This window comes from Salminus brasiliensis, chromosome 20 (genome assembly GCF_030463535.1).
Source record: "Salminus brasiliensis chromosome 20, fSalBra1.hap2, whole genome shotgun sequence".
NCBI classification, from domain to species: domain Eukaryota; kingdom Metazoa; phylum Chordata; class Actinopteri; order Characiformes; family Bryconidae; genus Salminus; species Salminus brasiliensis.
Window position 1 is genome coordinate 3120960 of NC_132897.1, and position 22428 is coordinate 3143387.

The 22428-nt window shown below is 44.6% G+C and overlaps 1 protein-coding gene across 2 annotated transcripts in view; it reads right to left on the bottom strand.

Annotated features, from left to right (window-relative positions):
- Window positions 1-14654, bottom strand: part of sema4c (sema domain, immunoglobulin domain (Ig), transmembrane domain (TM) and short cytoplasmic domain, (semaphorin) 4C) — a 97464-nt gene extending 82810 nt beyond the window's left edge. The window contains exon 1 of one of the 2 annotated variants that reach the window (XM_072665046.1): window positions 14403-14654. The gene's annotated coding sequence lies outside the window, so the exon portion shown is untranslated. Of the gene's footprint in view, window positions 1-14398 lie in introns of both variants that reach the window. The other variant, XM_072665047.1, reaches the window with a different exon arrangement.
- Between the last annotated feature and the right edge of the window lie 7774 nt (window positions 14655-22428).

Here is a 22428-nt window from a genome sequence, read left to right on the forward strand (position 1 = left end):
TCAGGAGGGAGTCATTCTCATTGATCATAATAATAATAATAATAATAATAATAATTATCACAATCATAATCATAATAATTATTTTTTAAAAGGCAAGAATTAGGGGGGACCAGCCACACCCAAACAGTGCTGGGCAGTGGAGCAGTGAGGGGTGGGTGGGGGTTTAGTTTTTGGAGGATGTGGGCAGTGAAGAGGGCATTAGCATTGGCATTAATGTTAGCCTTAGCCCAGCTGTGAGCTCCTCCCTTCACTCAGTCAGTTCAGTCCCCGTCCACTGTCCCAGAGGACACTTGCTTTTATGGTGAACAGTGTGTGTGTGTGTGTGTGTGTGTGTGTGTGTGTTTCCTGCTGCTGAAGTTCTGGCCTTGCAGGGACATTTTTATAAGAGTAAAACAAAGCCAAAAAAGGCTGCAATAAAACCAAACTACGGAGTTCAACTAACGGAATATGGACACACACACACACACACACACACATTCACACACACACACACACACACACACAGTTTGGGCCAGGACTCCTTTCAGACTCCCTCCCCTTCCGCTCGGCCCTGCTCCTTCAACACACAACAACACTAAACACACTTTGTCACACACACACAGATTGAGAGAGAGAAAGAGAGAGAGAGAGAGAGAGAGACTTGATAAACAACCGGGACCAAAGACGAATTAGGGCAAACATCTGTCAGAGAGCGAGCGAGGCAGAGCGAGAGAGAGAGAGCGCGAGTGAGAGAGAGAGACTGAGCAAGAGAGAGAGAAAGTGTGAGTGTAGAGAGAGAGGGAAAGAGTGATGCATACACCCACACAAACACACTCAAAAACATAAACCCCTCCGCCCATACAGCCCCCCAGCCACTCAAACACACACACACACACACACACACACGCAACATTGCATAAACAGCCCTCCCACCCCCCCACCTCACACACACACACACACGCACTGCTTTGGAAAAACACACTAACTAGCCGAGCCCTGGGCGAGCGTAGGGAAAGAACAGATGGTGGATGGTGGTCACACACTGCCCACCTTTACCCTGAGCCTCTCCTTCCATATGCAGAAAACACTCTAAACACACGCCTACATATGCAGTAACACACACACACACACACACTCAGACACAGTGACCTGTCCATCTACTCAATAATGCAAACACACACGCCTAGAGGACTCAACACTGACCGGGCTCAACATTCCAGTGCGGGGTCGATGTCCGTAACCGAGGGACCTTACTTACCGTAACCTTACTTACCAACCAGGCTAAAGGGGACGTCCACCCGTCTTTAAAATTCTGCATAATTCAGTGGCTGAGATGTAAACAAAAGCATGGAGAAACTTACAGACTCTGGTAACTGTGGTGAACTGAAAACCAGGTATCGCCATGACTACAACACACCTAGAAGTACAATACACTAGTCTAATATGTCCAAATGTATGTGGACACCCCTTCTAATGAATGCATTATTCTGCTACGTTAAGCTAAATAACACTGACACCGATGTGCAAATGCAAACACACACACACACACACATCCACACACATACACAGCCTGTCTAGTCCCTGTAGAAAAGTACTGCCAATAGAATAGGACTCTCTGGAGCAGATGAATCCCTTTGAGTTGGAGATGAGGTAGGATGCTGAATGCAATCCAATCCTCACAGCAATGCTCCTCTCCAAAATCTAGCAGAAAGCCCTCTTCCCTGGACAGTAGAGACAGTTACTCCCACAAAAGCAGCATCAGCTCTTTTTAATACCCTTGATTTCAGATTGAACAAGCAGGCGTCCCAATACTTTTGTCAATTGAGTATATTTACTACCCAGTCCCACCAGGGAACCTGGAAACGTCTGTCCTGTGGAATCTGGATGCCTGAGACTAACGCTAGCAGCAGATCCTTCAAATCCTGTATGATGTGAGGTGGGACCTCCGTGAGCATCAGTGACTCAGGTACTCAGGTGCTGATACCAGGAACGTCTCGCAAGACCTGACAGATGTTCTGGAAATGTTCTGACCCTCTATCTAGACATCACAACCCAGTGCTTCCAAGGGCTGACAGTTCACCTGCCGCCTAATATCCCCACCTCTTGACAGGTTCCACTGGAACCAGGCCATCAACGTTCTTCCCGTCACCTGGGACCACTTCTAGTGGAGCCTTGGACCAACCCGGGAGCTCTCAGGGCCATTTCTAAGGTTCTTTTCGCAGATCTGGCATGAAATGCTTCAACCTGTCAGCGGAAACAATGCTGATAAGCCGAGGGCTCCTCTAACACTCGTCCCTGGAGATTGCTCCGAGAGTGTGGCCCGGTAACGTTGCGTCAAATCGGCTCTAATTCTGCCGAAGTCCTCCTGCTGAATGGGTTTTCCGGATTGGGACGACGAAGCAATTATCTGCTGGGAGGGATATGGCAGTGATATCGTTTGTGTGTGTGTAAGAGTGGAAGAGTTAGTGTGTGTGTGTGTGCGCATGTGTGTCGAGTACTGGGCTGATAGCCACTGCTATAAATTGCTCCAGTATCAGCCCACTGATAATAGTTACGACAGTGTGTGTCTGGATGAGTGTGTGTGTGTATGGGGGGGGACTTTACACGTGTGTGTGAAAGCTACCGCAGTAGAGCTTGGTCACACGTTCACAGTTGTGTGTTGATGTGTGTCTCCACCTCTGGCCCACAGCTGTGCACACACACACACACACAGAGCACCCTCATTCTGCCACATGTGCACCAGTGGGCGGAAGGTTAAAGAGTCTAGTCTCACACACACACACACACACACACACACACACTCTCCAGCCTTTACTCAAGCACCTCCCCCATCCCTTATCTAAACATCGGCCAGGCTCCATCTCCATCCCCCTGCTGATGAGTCTGCACCAGCCCAGACTCATCCATACATCCTCTCTCTCTCTCTCTCTCTCTTTATTCTATCTGTCTCGTCAAGATTTCTCAGTTTCACCTTTCCTCTGACCATACACACACACACACACACACACACACACACACACATCGGCCTGGTCCAGCTATGACACAGCGGCTTCTCCTACAGTCTACAGTCTCGGTCCACCCCCACTGAACCCTCTCAGATGTGCTGAGCTGATGGAAGACTATTACCCTCATTACAGGCCGAGAGAGAGAGGGAGGGGGAGGGAGGTGCTGGGAGGGGGGGGTGCTGGGAGGGGGGAGGGGGAGAGTGTTGGAGGGAAATGCGAGACAGTAAAAGACAGAAGTGAAGAGGGGAAAAAGAAAGAGGTACAGGTACAGCATATGAGAGAGGAGAGAGAGAGACATGAAGAGAGTAAGGAGACAGAGAGAGAGAGAGAGAAAAGGGGGACGAGGGACAGAAGTAAGAGACGTGGCGAAGCAAGAGTGGGAAGAGGAGGGAGAGAGGTATAGAGAAAGAGTCATATAGAAACTGGATAGACATAAAGAGACAAAAAGAGAGAGAGACATTAATAAGAGACGGAGAGACTTGGAGACAAAGACAAAAAAGAGAGGCAGATAAAGAGATAAGACAGAGAAAGAGACTTAAAGACATTAGAGAGAAATGGATAGAGAATGAGACAAAAAAACAGGACAGTCAGAGAGACAAAAAGAGACAGGTAGACATAAAGGGACAGAGAGAAAGAGACATATAGAGACAGACAAAAGAAAATACAGAGAGAGATATGCCTATTGAGACAGACAAAACGAGAGAAGCAGAGAAAGACATATAGAGACAGACGAGAGAGAGAGAGACATATAGACAGACAATACAAAAGAGAGAGACAAACAGAGACATATAAAAGAGACATATGCAGAGACAAAATGGGAGAGACATGCAGGGACAGACCAGAGAGATATATAGACAGATAAAACAAGAGAGACATATGGAGACAGACAACAGAGAGACACATAGAGACAGACAAAACAAGAGAGACATATGGAGACAGACAACAGAGACACATAGAGACAGACAAAACAAGAGATACATATAGAGACAGACAACAGAGAGAGACACATCAAGACAGACAAAACAAGAGAGACAGAGAGAGACTAAACAAGAGACACATATAGACAGACAAAACAAGAGACATATAGAGACAGATAACAGAGAGAGACACATAGAGACAGACAAAACAAGAGAGACAGAGAGAGACAGACAAAACAAGAGACACATAGAGACAGACAAAACAAGAGAGACAGAGAGAGACAAAACAAGAGAGACACAGAGAGAGACAGACAACAGAGAGAGACACATAGAGACAGACAAAACAAGAGACATATAGAGACAGATAACAGAGAGAGACACAGAGACAGAGAGAGAGACAGATCGAGAGATAAAAAGAGAGACATATAGAGAGACAGGGAGACACAGAGACAGACAAAACGAGAGAGAGAGGGGCAGAGACAGAAGACGCAGACCGAGACAGACCCATACACACACACACACACACACACACACATATATATATATATATAGAGAGAGAGAGAGAGAGAGAGAGAGACACACAGAGAGCGCGAGAGTACGCGAGAGATTGTGCGAGTGTGATGCAGTTGGAACAGTGCCAACGCTGTTAGCAGACAGAAGGTCAGTCTGAGCTGAGTGAGGAGTTCAGTATGAATACCCCACTGATTATCATCACCATCATCACCATCATCACCATCATCATCATCAGCTCAACTAAACACTCTCCAATTAACTCTCTCTTCACGTCTCACACACCTAACCATCAGCTCTCACGGGTAGGCGGGCGCTGGGTACGGGCATCTCACCGCTCCTGGAGGACAAACCTGGTATCTGTGAAACTTCAAGCAGCAGCAAAGAACAAACAAACAGTCTTAACACAAACTGTAGCAAACACTACATGTCCAAATGTTTGTGGACACCCTTGCTAATGAATGCAGTCAGCTACTTTAAGTTGCACCCATTACTGACACAGATGTGCAAATGCACACACACACACACACACAGCTTGTCTAGCCCCTGTAGAGAAGTATTGCCAAAAGAGGCTAGAGGGGTGTAAAGCCCCCCAGCACTGAGATGTGGAGCAGTGGGAGAACTGTGTCCTCTGGAATGATGGTGGTGCTCCATCAATGCTGTTGGGATGAGTTGGGGATGAATGCATTTAGCAATAGTCTCTTAAACCCAAGATACAGGGACTACTTTTTTGGCGGATGAAACTGCCAATAAAGTATTAAATATATTAATATAGTATTTAAAGCATCTATTTCAAACTTTATTAAGCACTGCTTTATATTACTATTCCCTTTTATTTTGCAGACTGTATCATTCTGCCAGCTAACACTTGCTAAGTAACAGCAAAAGTCCCTCAACCCCAAGCTACTGGGACTACTTTTTTGGCGGATGAAACTGCCAATATTAAAAACATGCACTGAATCAATGTTTTAGGGCTGCTTTGCCTCATGATGGTGCTTGTGAAGATACATTGTATATCTAATAATATTGTAGATATATAAACCACACCAGCTGCTTAGTAACAACAGTGGTTTGTTAGCCCCAAGCTACAGGAACTACTTTTTTTGGTGGATGAAACTTAATATTAAAATAAATTTCATAAAAGCATAAATATCAAACAGTGTTAAGCACTGCTTTGTCTTACTATTTCAAGCCAACACTTGCTAAGTAACAGCAATAGTCATTCAACCCCAAGGGACTACTTTTTTTAGCGGATGAAACTGCCCATTTTGAAAAACACTAAAACTATGTTTTTGGGCTGCTTTGCCTGATGATACCATTGGTGAAAACACACTCACACACATCTTATATCTGATAAGAGTAGTTTTATCCATCAAACCTGTTGCTTAGTAACAGCAACAGTCCCTTAACTCCATAATACTGGGACTACTTTTTTGGCGGAAGAAACTGCTGGTATTAAAAGCATGTATTTTAAACCATGTTAATCAATATTTAATATTTATCATTTAATATTTAATTATGCAAACTGTACTTTGTCACCATCCCTGTATCACTCCACTAGCTACCAGCTACTAATTGTGGCCCATTATTGTTTTTTAGTTTCCCCCCAGAAATTGGGGCTACACTGAGGAATGAGGTGATTGACAGGACCTGCATGGCGCCCTTTCTGTACATTACATAGAGGAGCTGAGCTGTAGTGGATATTACGTGAGCTGCACTTTTACTGTTGGAGTGTCCACCTACCGGACCACTCTGCTTCTGCACTGGAAGCTCAATGAAGGTGGTCTGAGACACGTGTGCTAAGTCTGGGAGAAGGGGCGGGTCTACCAAATGAGTAGGCGATGAGTTTAGCTCCGCCTCTGGCTCTACTGCGCTCTGAATCAAATTTAATCTTAATCAAATCTATGGTCAGTGGTTCTAGCAGTTGTAGAAAAGGAGGCAGAGAGAGAGGGAGAGATGGCTAACGAAGGAGAGGACAGAAATAAAGACTAATGAGGAGTTAAACCGGAGAGGTCCAGCTAAATCTGAGTACTTTAAAGTCCACTGAATTTCCATAAAATGTAAATTTGTCCTTGGCGCTGGCCTGTAAACGCCACACACACAAACACACACACACACACACACACACAAACACAACATCACATTAAGATAAATGAAGTGTATTACTGAATAACAGATCGGCAGCAGCGGGCTAGCTACAGGCATGCTAACACGATCCATCAGCCCGGCGCAAAATAATCCCAGACCAGATGATCAGGGAATACACACTTTCTCATACACTCACACACAAACACACACACACACACACATTTACATACACACAAAAAGTTGTTATGTAATGCACAGCATCTGAGCCACCAGGTGATTTATATCCATTCACGGACATTAGCCACAGGCACTCAGACGCTGGGGTTAGCGACACGCTAACTGTTGCCTCAATGCAGCCTCAATTTTTTTTTTTTTTGCACACACACACACACATATACACACACATAGAGAGAGAGAGAGAGAGAGAGAGAGAGAGAGAGAGACCAGACAATGCTAATCACAATGAAAGCTGAGAGAGGAACATCTGTTCTGGCGTGCCGAGACTTTAATTCAATAACTCGCTCAGATCAACCGTTCACACACCGTCACACACTGGATGAATTAGCCGTCAAAGATCAGTCTGACAGGGGAGAAAAACACAAAGCCTTCACGTGGAATTCCCACGTTTCCCACACTACCACATTTAAACTTTAGAGATCATACTTTATATACTTTACGACTTTTTCCGTACAGCACTCGAGTCAGGCTGTGAGAAGAGTAGCGTCCGCAAACTTTAAGGGGATGCATAAAGCTATTAATACAAGTGAGAAAATACTATTTCTTAAAAAGTAACTACTAGTAAGCTAGTAAACACAATCTTTATGCTGATTTTCACATTTCCATATTAGTCAACATGGCATGTACCTCTAAAATATCACCAAATATCAACAAACCTTTATTATTTGTGGGATTATCTATGTGTTGTCAACATAAAAAAACAGAATTTTGTGTAAAGAAATAGCATAATTAGTGCTCCGCAGTTTGTTGTACCACCCTGTCACACTCACCTGTGTTGTCTTTAAACACTGTATTGTTGCTTTAAATGAAATCACAAAGAGAAATCTGATATCTGAGCTTTTGGAACAGCCGGGAATAATAAAAGAATGAGAAAATTTTTTTACGATCTTTATGTTGTTTATTTGTTGCGTTACATTGTTACACTATAACGAAAAATAAATGATATTTTAAATTGAACAGTATGTGTGTTAAATCAGGAATTTAATCACATTAAGAAACAGATTTATTTTAGGATGAAATTTACCACCCTGTTACGTTTTATTGTCTGAAGAATCAAAAAAATTATAATAGTAATAAGGTTTCTATGCCTGATGTCGGCAACTGTAATCTTTGGAGGATGAACCTGTCTTTCACGTTGTGATTTTTAATTCATTAACTTAATTTCATTTAATTTCACTTATTTATTTACTAATTTATTTATGTGTTTGGTTTTTGGGGGCGGGGTTTGAAAAAATTGCAACATGGAAAAGGCATTTCGTGAAATTAAACATCTGCTCTTTTCCGCAATCAATCCTTTGCTGCAGTAGCAGCATCTACCCTTCTGGGAAGGCTCTACACTAGATGCTGAAACATTGCTGTAAGGCACATTTGATTGCATTTAGCCACATGAGACCATTGGTATGGTCAGATTCTGACGTTGGATGATTAGCCTAGTTCTGGCACTACATCCAGCTCATCCCAAAGATGTTGAATGCAGCTTCACCACTTCACAGCACAAAAGCCCTGTGCACGGTGACCTTAGGCTCACGTATGGCCCAGTTCTGTTTTGGTCAATGCTTTTCTATGGAGATTATACAAGCTGTGTGTGCAGCAACGGGTGCGTGGTAAAGCAGCCGAATGCGGTAATTAGAAGGGTGTCTGGATACTTGTGCACATAGTGATCTGTTCTAGCCGTTTTGTTGGGTAACAACATTATCTGCACGGTACAGGAGTACACACAAGGACAGGCAGGCAGGCAAGAAAACAACCGCAACGAGCGAATGGCTAATTTGTATGGCTGGCCGCTGCACAGTCAAATTGGAAACACTAGCTCTTCAGTTTCGTAGTCATTCAGTGGGTGAAATGCAGTCTGTAATTCTGTCTTTAATTCCACGACTCTTTTTTTGACCCGTCTGCTAGAAAAGGTCCGACCTCGGAGCCGGTCGGGAAAGCTAAACACCGGGTACTCCGGGACAAACGCGAATGCTAATTTATCCATCCCTTGTCATTTTAAATTTATCCTGCCAGGGCCGCTGTGAATGCGGGTGTGAGCGCTTGATGGTGTGGGCTGAGGAAGGATGTGAGTCCATTGTGCTCGGACAATGAGGAGATCAACCCCGCAGGAGCCAAATTTGACTCTCAATGGAGGGCCGAACATCTGGGCTTAAAACGGAGGGAAGAGTGTCAGCCCCTAAGAGTGTCCTGCTAACTGTATTTAAAGCAACAGTTTGGCAGAAAAAGACAATTTACACAGTTTTTCATTTGCTTAAGTGGTTTCTGACCACAAACAAACACCCGAACATACTAATAACAGAAGGCTAGCTACTGTTTTTAGCTTTGTGATGTACTCTAGCACACGTTTACAGATATTCATTTATCATATAGTATCAGAAACCACATAAAGAAGTCGATTACAGTCTATTTCACACTGTTTGAGGTGAATATGTGATGATTTAGACACACAGTTTAGCACTAATGTGGCGATAAAAAAGGCTAGCTACTGTTTTTAGCTTTGTAATTCACTTTAAAACATGTTTAGAAATAATAATGTGTTATATATATTGTCTGACACCAAATAAGCAATTTTTTCCTGAACAAATTCACAGTTTGAGGTAAATTTGTGAAGATTTAGACACATAGTCTAGCGATAAAAGAAGGCTAGCTACTGTTTTTAGCTTTGTGATGTACTCTAGCACACATTTACAGATATTCGGTTATCATATAGTATCAGAAACCACATAAAGAAGTCGATTACAGTCTATTACTGAACAATTTCACATATTATGACCACCAGCAGACCCCTGACCCATTACGGTCAAATACATCACAGTAGTCGATTGTCCTGGCCCACTGTTTATCACTAAACTACCGATAAAACAGGTAAGCTACTATTTTTAGCTTTGTAATTCACTTTAAAACATGTTTAGAAATAATAATGTGTCATATATATTGTCTGAAACCAAATAAGCAATTTTTTCCTGAACAAATTCACAGTTTGAGGTAAATTTGTGAAGATTTAGACACATAGTCTAGCGATAAAAGAAGGCTAGCTACTGTTTTTAGCTTTGTGATGTACTCTGGCACACGTTTACAGATATTCGGTTATCATATAGTGTCAGAAACCACATAAAGAAGTCGTTTACAGTCTATTACTGAACAATTTCACACTGTTTGAGCTGAATATGTGATGATTTAGACACACTACTTAGCACAAGGCTAATTGTTGGCCATTAGCTTCCATTGCTTAGCTAAATTAGCTTCGTAGCTCCAGCGCCGAACACTTCTTGGTCAGTGAACCATCATTTAAACACATTAATGCTCCAATCTTTCTCAAATCCAATCTTTTTCTGGGCCATTTCAGATCATATTATGACCACCAGCAGATCCCTGACCCACTACGGTCAAATAAATCACAGTAGCCGATTTCCTTGGCCTATAAAACAGCTGCAAATCACCACATCTGTGGCTAAAGCTGCTCATCATCGGCGTTACTTCCTTTCAAACCTGCACTCAAAGCCTTTCTTATGTCCTAGCATTGTTCTCTACTCTACACCTCATAATGTCCAGTAAACGTCCTGCGTCTTTACGGCCTTCCTTCACTCATTGTCTTCCCATGGAATCAATGACCGCTCATTATTTTCGTATACAATAAAGGTGCCATATATAATAAAGGGGTCCTTTGGAACGATGCCATAGAAGAAGCAGTTTCGGTTCCTTTCAAAGGATGGTTCTGTAAATGAGAACCTCCACCTGAGGGTCATGGAGTCCATATACGGCTCGTTTTCAATATACTTCCACCCTGTTCAGGCACTTTAGCTCCGCCCCAAACACGCTGGGGTCTTAGCATTGGCTGCGTTCTGGATTAGAGCAGCCAATCAGAGCAGAGCTCATTTACATACACCAGTCTTTAAAGGCCAAACAACAATAATACCCAGTGGTACATTAACAACCTTACTAAAATCAATTAACCAGAACTAATTATGCTCTCTTTGTACTGAAACATGTCGTTGGTCCATGTTCTAGAACGTCTAGTACCGACAATATCCACAACACACTCACGAAAGCATACTGTGATGTAATTTGTCACCATAACGATCACAACAAAATACTGTGACTGCCCTGCCCACACCGGTTCTTTGAGGCTGCTTTAGTAAAGGCAATGGTTCTGTACTGGAACCATGGGAACCCAAAGAACCATGCGATAGCTTAAATGGTTCCGTGCCGGGTTAAAGGTTCTCCATATTGGTGGAAAACCTTTTAAAGTGATTCTGTACAGTACCATAGGAACTGTAATAACAGTCCAGTGCTCGGTTAAAAGTTCTCCATATTGTTGGAAAACCTTTTTTAAATGGTTCTTTTTATAGAGGGTACTACATAGAACCCTTTTGGCTTAACTCGTCCCCTCAGTGGAAACACAGTAAGGAACACAGTGGAAGTGTGTGTGCCGTTTAATGATAGATCTGCTAACCAGTATTTTGAGTGCTGAGAGTGTACACAAAAAAAAGGTTCTTCAAGGGTTCCGCCAGTAAAGCCAGTTGTTCTGTATAAAACCACAGAACCTTAAAGAACCATCTAAATACTTAAATGGTTAAAGTGTTCTTCTCAATATAATATCTATCTATCGATCTAGCGATCTATTAACCTGTGTAGATCCTTAATAATATGGGTTCATCAAAGGTTCTTCAGTAAATGCAGTGGTTCTGTAGAGAACCGTGGAAACTCAAAGAACCATGTGACTGCTTAAATAGTTCTTTGTCTGGGTAAAGGATTCTTTCTCATGACAGATAGATCCCTATTCCTCCTACATTCTACATGTCAGCAAAAAGGGTTCCACTACTGCAGCAAAGAACCCGTTTCAGTACCACATAGAACCTTTTTCACTTAACTCAACTACCCAACTGGAAGAAACACCCATCACGCCGCACTGTAGGAGTGTGTGCCATTTCAGGATGGATCTATTAACCTGTGTAGATCCTTAATACTAGGGTTTCTTCAAAGGTTCTTCAGGAAATGCAATGGTTCCGTAGAGAAGGAATTAGGGGTTCTTTCTTCTGTCTCAAAGAACTCTTTTCAGTACTATATGGAACCTTACTTCATTTGACTACCCCACTGGAAGATACACACATGATTAATCTATTGACCTGTGTAGAACCCTAATACTAGGGGTTCTTCAAGGATTCTTCAGTAAATGCAATGGTTCCATAGAGAAGGAACCATTAGAATGAATTAAAGGTTCTTTTTTATGACAGGAAATCTCTTCTACACAGGCATATAGTTCTACATGGCAGCAAAGAGGGTTCCACTACTGTCTCAAAGAACCCTTTTCAGTACTATATAGAACCTTTTTACTTCACTTGACTACCCCACTGGAAGATACACACAGGATGTATCTATTGACCTGTGTAGAACCTTAATACTAGGGGTAAATGCACTGGTTCTGTAGAGAACCATGGGAACGTGAAGGAACCATTGGACTAGATTAAAAATGGGTTCTTTCTTGTGACAGGAAATCCCTTTTACACAGGAACACAGCAAAGAAGGTTCCACTACAGTCTCAAAGAACCCCTTTCAGTACTATATAGAACGTCTTTACTTCTTTTAGACACATGATGGATCTATTAACCTGAGTAGATCCTTAATATTAGGGGTCTGTCTCAAAGAACCTCAGCAGCGAAGAGAACCGGAAATCAAGCAAATAGCTCTACACTGCAGCAAAAAAGGGTTCCACTACTGTCTCAAAGAACCTCAGCAGCGAAGAGAACCGGAAATCAAGCAAATAGCTCTACACTGCAGCAAAAAAGGGTTCCACTACTGTCTCAAAGAACCTCAGCAGCGAAGAGAACCGGAAATCAAGCAAATAGCTCTACACTGCAGCAAAAACGGGTTCCACTGCTGTCTCAAAGAACCTCAGCAGCGAAGAGAACCGGAAATCAAGCAAATAGTTCTACACTGCAGCAAAAAAGGGTTCCACTACTGTCTCAAAGAACCTCAGCAGCGAAGAGAACCGGAAATTAAGCAAATCGTTCTACACTGCAGCAAAAAAGGGTTCCACTACTGTCTCAAAGAACCTCAGCAGCGAAGAGAACCGGAAATCAAGCAAATAGCTCTACACTGCAGCAAAAACGGGTTCCACTTGTCTCAGAGAACCACTTTTCATGATTTCCATGACTGCTCCACTGCTTCTACCTCTACGACTGACCACTCTGGTGTACAGTGTTCTAGGCACTCCGGCCACTGCATGACTTTGTTGTTCTACGGTTCTGTGTTGATTTCCTTCACACTGCTGTCCTGGTGTTTTACTGCGTCTGGCATCACTATAATCACTATTACAGCCAGAACTGTAGAACTGGAGCTCAGCGTAGCCGGTCCATCACAGCGGCTCTGCTCTTTGTCCCCCCCTATCCGTCTCGCTGTCCGCCGAGTGGCACCGCTGACGGGTTGCAGGGGCTTTTGCGTTCTTGCACTCTCACGTCCGGCACCAGCGTGAACCAGTGGTCTCTATGAGCAACAATACATTGTTCTAGATTACAACGCCACTTTTGTCTGAGGATACACACCTCTCTCACACACACCCCCCCCCCCAACCCCCCCCACTACCAGTGTGCTGTGTTGTGCTGTGCTGTGGTGTGCTGTGCACTCTCCGGCACTCTCTCTCTCTCCCTCTTTTATGAACTGTCCCTGCCAAGCCCTCCGAAAACACAGTGTCCAGCACGGTCCAGTCTGTGTAGAAGAGCCAGCCAGCACTGACCATCATAACCCACCGCCTGCAGCTGCCACTTATTTCATTACGGCCCAAAGAAAGAAAGCCGGAAAACAAAGTAGTAGTACTCCCATGAGCTGCATCTGCACCACCACCACCATCTGCTGCTGCTGCTGCTGCCCAGTCCACTGGACTCCGGACCCCAGACCCCAAATGCTCGGAGTGCCTCGAATGATTGAATCACTGAATGGTTTTACAAGGAGCTTCTTCTTGGAAGGCGAACACACACATCTGGCAACACTCGCAGTGCTGGAAACACTTAGACAAACACACATACAGGGACGCAGAGACCCCCCCCCCCCCCCACCCCAACCACACAACTGCTTACCCCCCTATATTCCGCATCAGCTCCCTCATCGTACAGGGGGGCATTTGGGGAATAGATGCAAAAGAACAGCCAACATTTCCCAGCTTTGACAACTCGCAGCACTCCTGGAGGATCAGGAGCATTGCAGTGCCTGTGCGCAGCGGTTCTGGGCTGTTTTACGCATGCTGTGCACATCTGCCCAGAGCCCATTGCACTCCATTCCCCTCCATTCCCAGCACGAGCGAGGACTTACTTGCTTAGTTTTGGATGGGAAATCAGGACAAACTGGAGAAATACGATCAGCACTGGTCAGCACTGGTGCTGATCCTGATAAACACTAGCTACCCATCCCAGCCCCAAACAGCCAAGGCAACAGTTGGAGAGCCTGCGTGCTCGCCTGCTCGCCTGCCTGCCTGCCTGGCTGCCTGGCTGTGAGTTAATGACAGTATCAAATATCAAGCCCTCCCCTGTTCCACTGCCTGATCTGAGGACGCTAAAACATCCCAAAAAAGGGGCAAATACAGACCTAAACAAACGTCCCTATGCGTTGCAGAAGGGCGCAGACTGGTTTGCGTAAATCCTGCGCGGTTTAAGGCACTCCGGGGTGTTTACTTACTTACCCCAATGCAGGCACCGCTGCTCCTCACAAGCCCCCCTTCCAAAACCCCCAAATCAGCCCCTTCTGGTCCACCAAAGCCGAGGTAAGGCAGAGTGTCTTGGGGATGCCGCTGCGGTTAGTGCGCTGCTCTGTAGGTGGGTTTGTGTACTAATCCCTCCATCGTGGCGAACCGAGCACCGCTTCAGCTGCTCCGTGCGCTCCTCCGCATGGTCTCCGCTCCAGAAAAACGGCGAGGCGCGATGGTGTCAGTTTACACAGCGGAACTCTCTCTCTCTCTAGCTCGCCCGCTCGCACACTCCTCCCACAGCCCACAAGCCACGCCCTCGGTGCAGGGATTGGGCGGTAGTGCCGAAGCTCCGCCCCCCCGCCCCCCCATGCGCTGGGATTGGCCAGTGCTACAAACACAGACCGTCTAGAGCGCTGAAGCCCCGCCCTTTGCTCTGAGATTGACCAGTGCTTCATATTCATCAACAGTGCTGTTCTCATGCCCCAAAGCTCCGCCCTCCTGCGCTGGGATTGGCCAGGGCTACAAACACAGGCGTCTAGATCGCTGAAGCCCCGCCCTTTGCTCTGAGATTCTCATACAATGAAGCTCCGCCCTCCTGCGCTGGTCTGCTCACAAACAGTGCTCGCAATGCTGTTCTCAACTGTTTAAGCCCCGCCCTCTTGGGCAGGGATTGGCTAGTAGTTCATCATCAAAAACATTGCTGTTCTTTATCACTAAAGCTCCGCCCTCCTGGGCATGGTACTAACAGATAGTGCTGTTCTCAAACCCTAAGGCTCCGCCCTCTTGGGCAGGGATTGGCTAGTAGTTCATAATCAAAAACAGTGCTGTTCTTAAACGCTAAAGCCCCGCCCTCCTGTGCTGGGATTGGACAGTAGTTCAATCAAAAACAGTGCTGTTCTCAAACCCTAAGGCTCCGCCCTCTTGGGCAGGGATTGGCTAGTAGTTCATAATCAAAAACAGTGCTGTTCTTAAATACTGAAGCCGCGCCCTCCTGTGCTGGGATTGGACAGTAGTTTATAATAAAAAACAATACTATTCTTAAACCATAAAGCCCCGCCCTCTCATACTTGGATTGGCCAGTAGCAGTTAATTTTCACAAACAGTTCTTTTTAAACCCTAAAGCCCCGCCCTCTTGTGTTGGGATACTTACAAATAGTGCTGAAATGCTAAAGCCCACCCTCTTAGGAAGGGTATTTTCAAACAGCTGTTCTGAAACCCTATAGACCCGCCCTCTTAGGCAGGATTACTCACAAACAGCGCTCTTCCAACATGCTAAAGCCCCGCCCCCTTGTAGTGGGATATTCATAAACAGTGCTGTTCTCAAAAGCTACAGCTCCACCCTCTTTTGGTGGGACTGGCCAGTAGTTCACACTCACAAACAGCACTGTTCTCAAACGCTAAAGCCCCGCCCTCTTGTGCCTGGAATACTCACAGACAGTGCTGTTCTCAAACACTAAAGCCCCGCCCTCTTGTGCTGGGATACTCACAGACAGTGCTGTTCTTAAACGCTAAAGCCCCGCCCTCTTGTACTGGGATACTCACAGACAGTGCTGTTCTTAAACGCTAAAGCCCCGCCCTCTTGTACTGGGATACTCACAGACAGTGCTGTTCTCAAACGCTAAAGCTCCGCCCTCTTGTGCTGGGATACTCACAGACAGTGCTGTTCTCAAACGCTAAAGCTCCGCCCTCTTGTGCCTGGAATACTCACAGACAGTGCTGTTCTCAAACACTAAAGCCCCGCCCTCTTGTACTGGGATACTCACAGACAGTGCTGTTCTTAAACGCTAAAGCCCCGCCCTCTTGTACTGGGATACTCACAGACAGTACTGTTCTCAAATGCTAAAGCCCCGCCCTCTTGTGCTGGGATACTCACAGACAGTGCTGTTCTCAAACACTAAAGCCCCGCCCTCTTGTGCTGGGATACTCACAGACAGTGCTGTTCTCTATTGCTAAAGCCCCGCCCTCTTGTACTGGGATACTCACAGACAGTGCTGTTCTCAAACACTAAAGCCCCGCCCTCTTGTACTGGGATATTCACAAACAGTGCTGTTCTCAAACACTAAAGCCCCGCCCTCTTGTGCTGGGATACTCACAGACAGTGCTGTTCTCTAACACTAAAGCTCCGCCCTCTTGTACTGGGATACTCACAGACAGTGCTGTTCTCAAACACTAAAGCCCCGCCCTCTTGTACTGGGATATTCACAAACAGTGCTGTTCTCAAACACTAAAGCCCCGCCCTCTTGTGCTGGGATACTCACAAACAGTGCTGTTCTCTAACACTAAAGCTCCGCCCTCTTGTACTGGGATACTCACAGACAGTGCTGTTCTCAAACGCTAAAGCTCCGCCCTCTTGTACTGGGATATTCACAAACAGTGCTGTTCTCAAACACTAAAGCCCCGCCCTCTTGTGCTGGGATACTCACAGACAGTGCTGTTCTCTAACACTAAAGCTCCGCCCTCTTGTACTGGGATACTCACAGACAGTGCTGTTCTCTATTGCTAAAGCCCCGCCCTCTTGTACTGGGATATTCACAAACAGTGCTGTTCTCAAACACTAAAGCCCCGCCCTCTTGTGCTGGGATACTCACAGACAGTGCTGTTCTCTAACACTAAAGCCCCGCCCTCTTGTACTGGGATATTCACAAACAGTGCTGTTCTCAAACACTAAAGCCCCGCCCTCTTGTGCTGGGATACTCACAGACAGTGCTGTTCTCTAACACTAAAGCTCCGCCCTCTTGTGCTGGGATACTCACAGACAGTGCTGTTCTCTAACACTAAAGCCCCGCCCTCTTGTGCTGGGATACTCACAGACAGTGCTGTTCTCTAACACTAAAGCTCCGCCCTCTTGTGCTGGGATACTCACAGACAGTGCTGTTCTCAAACGCTAAAGCTCCGCCCTCTTGTACTGGGATATTCACAAACAGTGCTGTTCTCAAACACTAAAGCCCCGCCCTCTTGTGCTGGGATACTCACAGACAGTGCTGTTCTCTAACACTAAAGCCCCGCCCTCTTGTACTGGGATATTCACAAACAGTGCTGTTCTCAAACACTAAAGCCCCGCCCTCTTGTGCTGGGATACTCACAGACAGTGCTGTTCTCTAACACTAAAGCTCCGCCCTCTTGTACTGGGATACTCACAGACAGTGCTGTTCTCTAACACTAAAGCTCCGCCCTCTTGTACTGGGATACTCACAGACAGTGCTGTTCTCAAACTCTAAAGCTCCGCCCTCCTGTACTGAGATTGGCCACGTATTCAAACTCAGAAAGTCCAGAGTGCTAAAGCTCTGCCTTTCGCTGCTAGGACTGGCTAATAGTTAGGACTAGAGTGCTAAAGCCCCGCCCTTTTCGAATGTCGGCCAAAAGCCCCATCCTTCTAATTCTAGAAAGCTGAGGCGTCCTCCCCCTGTGTAAGATCTGGCTCGTAGCCCACTCTTAAAAATGATTCCATAAACAAAAGCCGTGCTGTACTCATGATTTTGAATTATTAGCCAATAAGTACATAACACTAGCCAGCTCTGGGGTGTTGGGGGGGGTTGGGGGTGGGGTTGTCGGAAAACAGGCAGGGTTAAAAAAATAGGAATCGAGGGGGGTGAAACACACCCAGCTCCACATCTGCAGCAGCACAGGCCTCTCTGTGCTTCCCAGCCCTGAACTGAGTGTTTTAGTGAATCAGTGAGCAGAAACGAAGCTCAACGACTCGACATGATGCCTGACAGACCAGATACTAAAACCCAGAGGCAGAGGTCCTGCTCCTACAGCCCTGACAGACCTGTCCTGTATGGGTATTGGAAATCACTATCGGCGATGAAGAGGACTGATTTCTGATCATCAGGGTCATCAACTGCAGTTTTACACAAAACACTGTAATACAACAAGAACACACAGTCGTTCAGATAGTATTCATTTTGATCAATAACAGAATAAAGACTCGCCTTCTTCCTTAAATTATTATTATTATCATCACCTATTCTCCCCAATAACAAACCAAATCAAAATTAATTATATTAATTTGATATATTTTGATATATTGATATATATATATAATTTGATCAAAAGTATAAACTGAGAGATTAAGATTAGTACATATTATATAACTACACTACTGCTGCTACTGCTACTGATACTACTACTGATACTACTACTACTACTGCTACTACTACTGCTGCTACTGCTACTGATACTACTACTACTGCTACTGCTACTACTACTACTACTACTGATACTACTACTACTACTGATACTACTACTACTACTACTGCTACTGCTACTGCTACTACTACTACTACTACTGCTGCTACTGCTACTGATACTATTACTACTACTACTACTGCTGCTACTGCTACTGATACTATTACTACTACTACTACTGCTGCTACTACTACTACTACTACTACTACTACTGCTACTGCTACTACTACTACTGCTACTGCTACTACTACTACTACTACTACTGCTGCTACTGCTACTGATACTATTACTACTACTACTACTGCTGCTACTGCTACTGATACTATTACTACTACTACTACTGCTGCTACTACTACTACTACTACTACTACTACTGCTACTGCTACTACTACTACTGCTACTGCTACTACTACTACTACTACTGCTGCTACTGCTACTGATACTATTACTACTACTACTACTGCTGCTACTACTACTACTACTACTACTACTACTACTACTGCTGCTACTACTACTACTACTGCTACTGCTACTACTGCTACTACTGCTGCTACTACTACTGATACTACTACTACTGCTACTACTGCTGCTACTGCTACTACTACTGCTGATACTACTACTACTACTACTGCTACTACTACTGCTACTACTACTGCTGCTACTAATACTACTAATAATACTACTTTACTACTTCTATTACTACTGCTGTTACTGTTATTATGGTTAATAATAATACATTTACTACTGCTGCCATTATCACTACATTACTGCTTATAATAACAATACATACTATGCCTAATAATAACATTGCTGTTACTATTACTACTACTACTGATTACCACTACTAATAACAATGATAAATACTACGAATGCTACTAATACTGCTGTTACTATTACTGTTACTACTACTACTAATAATAATAACAATAAATACAGCTACTACTAATAATATTTAGTTATTTTATTAGTTATATGGCTGCTACTACATCTGATAATCGTACTATATTTATAATAGTTGTTAATTATTTTATTTTATTTGTTTTTGATGAAACAGCTATGATTAATGCAATATGTATTTATAGCAATAACAATAAAAATGCAAATAATACAAATAATAATAATAATAATAATGATTATTGCTGTTATGGCTGTTTTATTGTTTTTATAAGGGTGTTTGATATATTGTGATTCATTTATTAGACATAAATAATGTCAATAACAACAACTACGACATACAGTGTGGAATAAGAGTAAACACGCAAGATGTTGAGTTATGATTAAAAGATTAGGTCGGAGTGCTCAGGAAGAAAAACAGCCCCCTCCCCCTTCCCATAATCCCTGTAGATTTTCATATTAGTAGGCACAAAGGGATTACCAGCAGCCCCTGTACACATGAATGGTAGTACGTCTGCATTCGTCTTCATGCTGTAGCGCAGAACCATAAAATATGTATGACTGAAGAAGCAAGCTGTGCCAAGAGTGTGGCATAATCACGTACAGTATAATAATCGCACGATTACTGTACGTGATGATTAGGGCCTTTTCTCCAAGGCGCTCAGACGTACAAATTCTATTCCTCTGCGCAGGGTTAACCAGCATTAATCAAGATAAAACACACGCTATTGAACAGACGATCGGTCCACTATGGTGTACAGCTCTGGGCATTATGCGGATGCATTTACATTCGGAAAAGAGCCAAAAATGGTTCCTTTTATCCTGGATGAAATGTCATTTAAAACTGTATTAAACAAAATATCATTTTTCATCTCTAATTTAAGATTGTAGCTGCTTTAAAGAATAAATATCTTACCTTTATATTTAAGATCTACTTGTAAAGATGAAAAAATCTATATCTATAATTTATATATGACCATTTTCCAACTTCCTTTTATCCCTTTAAAACAGGCTGTCTCTGTTACTGTGCCTTTACAACTGATGTACACTATACGTCCAAAAGTTTGTGGACACCCCTTCTAATAAATGCACCCAGACACAGATGTGCAGCTTGTCCAGTCCCTGCAGAGAAGTACAGCCAATAGAATAGGCCTCTGCCTAATGCCTAATGCCAGGCGTGGCCTATAGAGGGGTATAAAGCCCCCCAGCATTGAGGAGCTGTGGAGCAGTGTAAGGACTGTGTCCTCTGGAATGATGGATGGTGGAGCTCCATCCAGTACTTTTGCAATGAGGTGGGTTGTGGTGTTGGGTGGTGATCATCCAGCATCCTGACCCAAGCGTAAGGCCATCAAATCCTCACAGCAATGCATCTCCAAAACCTAGTACAAAGTCAGTAGAGACAGTTCCTCCAACAAAAGCAGGACCAACACCCTTAAAGTCAGCAGAAACAATACATGAGCAGGCGTCCCACTACTTTTGTCCAAATGGTGCATGTATAACTAGCCCTTATTTTTAGAAAGCGAGGTGCCACCATCGCTTGTAGAAGCTCAGTGCTGAGAACGGGCTGCTCTGAGGCCTAACTAAAGGAGGTCACCGTGTCCAATGCCAAGCCTCAGCTAGCAGAGCAGTGGAACTGTGATCTCCAGAGTGCCGATGGATCTGCATCCAATACTTTTGGAATCAGTTGGACTGTCAGAACTGATCATCCAACATCAGTACCTGACCTCACTGATGCTCTCATTGTGGCTGAACGCCATCAAATCCTCAGAGCAGCCTTCCAGCATCTAGTGTAAAGCCTTCCCAGAAGAGTCGAGGCTGTTATTGCAGCAAAAGGGGACAAACAGACCCCCTGCTAATACCCTTGAATTCAGTAGAAGCGTTAGATAAGTCTGCGGTGTATTAGTAATCTCATGTAAGCTGCATAGCCTGGCTGAATTCAAAGGGAAAAGTGCTATCTTGGGGGAAGCAGTCTCGGTTTTGATGTTCAGCACATGCATACTGCATCATCCTGTAAACTCTGGCTGGGTGAAGAAATGCTACATGGCTGGGACACAGCAGCATGTAGCCTAAATAATTTGGCTCGGGCCCTTGCTAAGCTGTTGAATCAGCCGCATGAATAAAACCTTTCCGGGGAAGTAGCGCGGATACGCTCTCCTCGCCTGAGATTTCGGTACATGTGAGCGTGGCATTGCTAAGGTCGGGTGAAACCGCCCGGTGTGTTTATGGAGCTGGAGTGTAAAGAGGGTGCCGGTTATGGCCATTTCTGAGTGATTTCTGTGTGCTTAGCTGGAGAGTGGCTCAGGTACTCGACGCTCCCAAAGCCGTCTGCCCCGGGGGCCACTTCGATTTGGACAGAAGAGCCCTCAGCATGTGGTCCCGTGGCTGAAGACAGCACGGATTCTTATCGTTCTGTTTGGACGAGGATTTTACTCTGCAGTGCAAAATGAATAAGTAATGCATGGAGGTCTGCGGTAAGACCCAGGAGACCACCCGGGCAAGGCAGGGGGAAGAAAATGTACAATAGAAGGCCATAAAAAAGCCCTTACAAGTTATGTGATCTAACATCGGCTTTGGTTAGCGACAATGTAGGTAATAAAACCTAATTAAAACACAAGTTCACAAAGTGCTTTAAGGGTAGACTCACAGGGCATGTCCTGCATTTTACCCCTGAGGCCCATGTGTAACGATTATCCCAAAAACAATCATTATTACATTATTATAAAAGCTTACCCTAGCTGACCAGAAGCTGCACTGCTCAGATAATGGCCACCATGGGTATCCATGCCAGGCTAAAAGCTAACCCTAACGACCTGGACAAAGCACTGCTTGTAAAAGAGCCACCACGGGCCTATGAATTAGGCTAAAAGCTAACCCTTGCTGCCTAGACAAAGCACTGCTTGCAGAATAGCCAACACTGGTATCAGTGCTAGGCTAAAAA